Source organism: Cupressus sempervirens, chromosome 10 (genome assembly GCF_028749045.1).
Source record: "Cupressus sempervirens isolate cs-2001-9-10 chromosome 10, ASM2874904v1, whole genome shotgun sequence".
Classification (NCBI taxonomy): Eukaryota; Viridiplantae; Streptophyta; class Pinopsida; order Cupressales; family Cupressaceae; genus Cupressus; species Cupressus sempervirens.
The window spans coordinates 863,602,575-863,608,465 of NC_143127.1; the positions used below are offsets into that span (position 1 = coordinate 863,602,575).

Genomic DNA, 5,891 nt, shown 5'->3' on the forward strand with positions numbered 1-5,891 from the left:
ATTGGTAACAGATGTTAATAGTTGTGGGTGGATTTTGGTATACATGTTAGGTTGCAAACTGATTGTATTTGACGCGCAGGGGAGAATAGTTGTGTGCATTAAGGGTGAGTTGCTCAGATTCTTTAAATAAATTGGAGGATCATGGAACATTTATGGGTACGAGAACAACAATATTTGATGGCCTTGAACTGACGGTGGCATTCTCAATGTTTGAAGTAGTCCAGTAAGTGTTTATTATGTTAATAATGTTCTTTTTATTTTTCTTCCCAGATGCCTTCAGCTTCATATACATATATCTGTGAACTTTATATACATAAATATATTATGATGTGCAGTAGTTATGCTGCATATAATTATGTTTATTCAATTAATAAAGCTTCGATTGTACGCATTACATTTTTATACGAAGTAGAAGTAACTCCCAATCTTATCTGTTTAAAGAAAACTTTCAAACATACTACTCATTTCCTTAAATAGTTCATACCCTTATTTGTACCTGTTATGTTAGATTTTTTAATTGGAAATTGAAGATACAATATAAGAACGAGTACCAACCATCAAGCAGTGCCATTCTAAGAACTGGAATCAAGAAGTTCCTTATTTGGGGTTTTAGCCTTATGGCTGCTTCGCAGTACCTTGAACTCCATGATAGCATGGATTTGATCTGGAGCAGATTATATCATCTATTTTTATGAACTGCAGTGACATCCTGCAATAGATGATTTGGTAGCTTCAGCGAAAAGAGAGTTGAAAAAACAGACACTAGAAACCCACAATTTCATTCATGCAAAGTGAATGATGGAAAGAAAAAATAAATACTCGAAATGCACAGGCTTGAAGCAAGAAAACTTGTTTTTCTTAATACAAGTACTCATCAAACATAAGATATCATCGACACTTGCCAACAAAACAAAATCACTTTCATGGATAACAGAAACTTATACGACACGGAAAATTCAATCCCCATGAATATTTCTTGTAAGACAGCTCATTTCAATAGTCTTCTGTAAAATAATCAGCACCATCTGCAGACCAAATGTAAAAGGGGATTGAAAAAGATCTATGCAAAAAACATCACCAACGCTGTTACATCTAAAAAACTCAGATACAAAATTCAAAATTTTGTGCGCTACCAAACTAGAAGGTCCCAATAAAATAGTACCAAACTGAAAAATAATCAAGAAGAAATTTTAAAATTTCAACATAGGGTTACATCGAATGAGTTTCAAAATTGAGTAAAATGCACATTGGCCCAATAAAAGAGCCAGCAATAAAAGATCTGAAAACGTACAGAAGTAGAGGAAAAATCAAGGGAGGGGAACCACCAGCCATTGAATTCTCATAGAAAAAGTCCATCCTCCCTATATTTACTACATGGGATGGCATTTCATCCTGCTGCCTCCAATAGTCATTGGTGAATTCTTCCTTTATTACATTCTACCTGTTGTAACAAATCATCTTAGACAATAATTGAACTTATATTCAGAAAACACATATTCAACTCACTAGCGATTCTCCCTTTCATGCTGTTTAAACTTTACTTGTTGGAAAATTTTGAATTGTCAATTGCTTTGATTCAAACAACTTTCAAGTTATCTGTGTTGCTGTTATAAAAAGAAACAAGTGAAGATGTAGAATATTTCGAGCCAGTAAGAACAATCCCTGAGAGGTGAAAGTAGAGAACTTCACAATCAGAGTTGAAATGTTATCATATCTTGAGGAACCCATCCAGCTCAAACAATCGATGCTCGTCATGCTCCATCCAACTCAAACAATTCACTCGACAAAGCAGAATCGGCCTGGCTGCTACGAGAAACATGTTTTCAATATTACAAATATCCGACTGCTCCGTATCATCATCTCGTTAGAACTTCTAATGACTAGGCCAAAGAATCAAATCTGCCTAGTTGTTGGCTCGTGGATACTGCTCCATATCATTATTCAACAATAACTCTTGTCGACAAGCATAAAACACATAAATCTGCCGACAAAGGGTGACTGACTCTTTTTGCTTGTATCTTAATGTATTACCAGTAATCTCTGCATGAACACTGGCCATCCTTGAAGTAATGGATACGTTTGACGTCTCTCACGATTATTTGACGATCAAAACTCTTTGAAATAGTTTTGGTGGCAGAGTGGCAGTCATCACACAATCTGACATTCTTGGCAATCCGGAGAGGCATTCCTGAAGGTGTGTTTAGAAGCCCATATGCAATTGCCAGCTTCACACTATGGTGATAGAGAATATCTTTCCCCTCCTTATCATCATCATCATGCACTCCAGAGTTTGTCTCCAGTTCAGAGACCTCCTCTTGAATCTGTCCAGAGGGTTGCTGCAATTCAGAAAGAAGTTCCGGTGTCTCTGACCGTACTTTATCTCCGGTACAAAAAGAGTGTAGCTTTTTATTGATTTCAATCCAGCTTCTCCCTGGCATCTTCTTTACTTGATTCTCTGCCATCATTTTCCTTACCTCTTCTTTATCGTCCAATCTGCCAGCCGCGGCATACATGTTTGAAACCATCACATAATGTGAATAATTGTTAGGTTCTCTTTTCAAAAGCCGTTCTGCCACATGTTTTCCAAGTTTTATTTTGTTATGGACAATACAAGCACGAAGCAAAGAAACCCAAATATCAGCATTAGGTTCCAATGGCATTTTTTTGATGAATTCATTCGCCTCGTTAAGGCGCCCAGCACGCCCAAGGAGCTCAACCATGTGGCAATAATGGCTTAATTCAGGGGTTAATTTATGATCTCTGCTCATGGAATCGAAATAATTCCTACCTTCGTCCACTAACCCTACATGGCAGCATGCAGCCAGGACAGCAGCAAATGTAATATGGTTTGGCTTTGTGCCCGAATCTTGCATTTCCTTAAAGATTTGAAGAGCCTCTTTGCCACACCCGTTCATGGCATACCCTCCAATCATTGCTGTCCATGAGACAACATTTCGATCGTGCATTTTATCAAACACTTTTCGTGCATCGTCTATTCTTCCACATTTGGCGTGCATATCAACAAGGGCACTTCCCACAAATAAACTAGGCTCAAGCCCACTTCTTCTTATGTCTATCTGGATTTCCTTCCCCTTCTCAATAGCTGAAGAATTAGCGCATGCCGGAAGAACACTGGAAAAGGTCGTAGAATTAGGTTTCACACCTGCTTGTTTCATTTGTTTATAAATATGTAGTGCCTCATTAAAACACCAATTCTGTGTGAATGCCGAGATCAAGGTATTCCAGGTAATTATATCCCTGTCTGGCATTTTCTCATAGAACTCCAAGGCCTTTTCCACATTCCCACCACGTAAATAAGCTGAAATCATCCCATTCCATGACGCCGTGTTCCGTTCTGGCATTTCCTCAAACAGCTTTTCAGCTTGATCAACCATCCCATGCTCAGCATAACCCGCGAGCATCGCATTCCACGACACCACATTCCTCTCGGGCATTTTATCAAACAGTTCCCGCGCCACAGCCACCTGCCCATTCTGGGCATATCCCGCAACCATGGCAGTCCACGAAACCACATTTCGTTCAGGCATTTTGTTAAAAACGATACGTGCATCTTTCACGCTCCCACATTTCACATACATATCCACAAGTCCACTGCCCACAAAAACATTATCCTCAAATCCCATCCTTTTAATTTCTCGGTGAACTTTCTTGCCATGTTCCAGAGAACCCAACTTCGCGCAAGCCGGAAGAACGCTGGCAAAAGTAAATCTATCAGGTAAAACATCCGTCCGCTGCATCTCATGGAACAATTCCAAAGCCTCCTGAGACTTTCCTTTGGCATAGCCTGCAATCATGGCAGTCCAGGAAACCGCAGTTCTCTTGGGCATTTCGTCAAACACTCTGCGCGCTTCTTCCAGACTCCCACCCTTGGCATACATGACAACGAGCTTGGTACCCAGAAACAAATCTGGGTTGAAACCATGTTGCATCATGTGATTATGAACTTTTCTCCCTTGTGCAACAGATTTGGTCTCGAGACAGCACTGCAACAAAGAAGCATATGCTGAGACCTCGGCACGGACACCTTGTCTGTCCATGTCTTTCAGAATTCCTACAGCCTGATTTAATCGACCTTCCTTGCAGAATCTTTTTATATGTTCAATGAACTTGGCATCTCCAGCTGTATTCGTTGAACTGCTGGGTTTTTTAGGATTAGGTTTAGCTTTGATATTTGCTATCGCATTGGGTTTGAATTTAGTCTTGATATCTGGATTTGTGTGGGTTTGAAATTTTGTTAATGCAGTAATGGTGTAGGTGAAATGGCGCTTGGTTGAATAAAACAAGAACGTTTTCCTTTTCGCCCGAGACATTTTTCTTGATTGTGTCTGTTCTTCCGCTCCCTGCTCTTTCCCTGTGCAGATTTTCTTCTCTGATGTAAATGTAGTTTGATTTGCATATTTAACCCTACCCGTCCGTTCCCGACACACTAATGGAGAGAGGTGGATATTAAATTTTTACTCTTATTTATATACTATTAAAAATAATTATAATTTGAAGAGAAAAGTGTATATCTTATATATTAATCTTTTAAGGGAAAAATGCACTTTGTTTATTTGTAGTTGTAGAGAGAAAGTTGTCTATATTTTAATCTTCTTTTATCTTTATGTTTACACATTCAATCTTGTTATAAGTATTTTATCATAAAATGTTGTTTGTCTTGAAAGAATATTGATCTTTCATTTCTTGAATTTCTAGTTCCTAGAGTAAATTGTACACACAATCTTGTTGCTCTAAACTTGATAGTCTTTTCTCACTTTCCTAAGTGTAGGTTAAAAAAATTGCATTTTTTTTACAATTTTATACTTAAGCATTATAGTCAGCTTAATTCAATAATTACTGATCAATTTGGTTTCTTGATTATAAAGACATTACAACTAACAAAGATGAAGTACTACTAGTGTGTCCTCTAATACTACAACAATACACACAAATGTGCATTCACTACACTGGCATCGACGATTACACCTCTACATAGAAGTATTGACCTCTCCTACCAGTTGTCATAATCCAATTTTGTAGACTCTTTTTTTTTTCGATAAACCACTGCCAACCCCAAACCCACCTCCAAACCTAAATCCAAATCAATTGCATCCTCCAATAGATCATGTAGATGTCACATAAGAGGACCTTATCAATCTACTTCAACAAAATACTACCCAAATATACATATTGTTTAATAGGTTGAGGTCCTCTAGTCTTGCACATGACGTATCCCTCACCACTACCCTAGAAAGGATGGTCATTAGTGTGAATGAGTTTCTAAGGAGGTTACTAATGGAAGTATTGACATTGATGTCAAAGAGACATAAACAAAGCCATGTCATGAAGAGTCTTAGATTAATGAAGAAAGAAACAACTAATGAGTAGCAATAAATAGAAGTTAAAGTATGAATAGCATTAATTCATAGGAAAACTTAACAACATAGATGAGTTTTCAAGTCTAATAATGAATAAAGGATGAGAGTTGTATATGCAAAAATGCACACAATCAACAAAGAAGAGTAAATATTATGTACAACTCACTAAACAACACACAATGAGAAAAAAGCTAATAATAAGGTTGTAGATAATATTAAAGAGATAAGTCAACATTGTAGGAGTTGATAAAATCCAACTCCATAGTGCACCAAGATCACCTACATGCAAATAGCTTGCCGAAGAGAAACCAAAGGAGCAAGAACTTGAAGCAAACAATGCAAGAGAAAATATTTCACAATAGGAAAATGAAATTGCTATGTGAATGGATGAATTTATAATGAGAGACAGACCAAATATAAAGGCATCAAGGAAGCTTGTAGAACAAGCTGGAAAGTGGTAGAAGATAAGGTTGACAACTAAGCATACTTCCACAAAAAGGTGGAACATGCTAG

The 5,891-nt window shown here is 37.6% G+C and overlaps 1 pseudogene across 1 annotated transcript; it reads right to left on the reverse strand.

Annotated features, from left to right (window-relative positions):
- Positions 1 to 1,167: 1,167 nt before the first annotated feature.
- On the reverse strand, positions 1,168 to 4,440 carry LOC149536747 (putative pentatricopeptide repeat-containing protein At3g13770, mitochondrial pseudogene; annotated as a pseudogene). Its single transcript, XR_016357267.1, has one exon. The product of XR_016357267.1 is annotated as a putative pentatricopeptide repeat-containing protein At3g13770, mitochondrial pseudogene (transcript).
- Between the last annotated feature and the right edge of the window lie 1,451 nt (positions 4,441 to 5,891).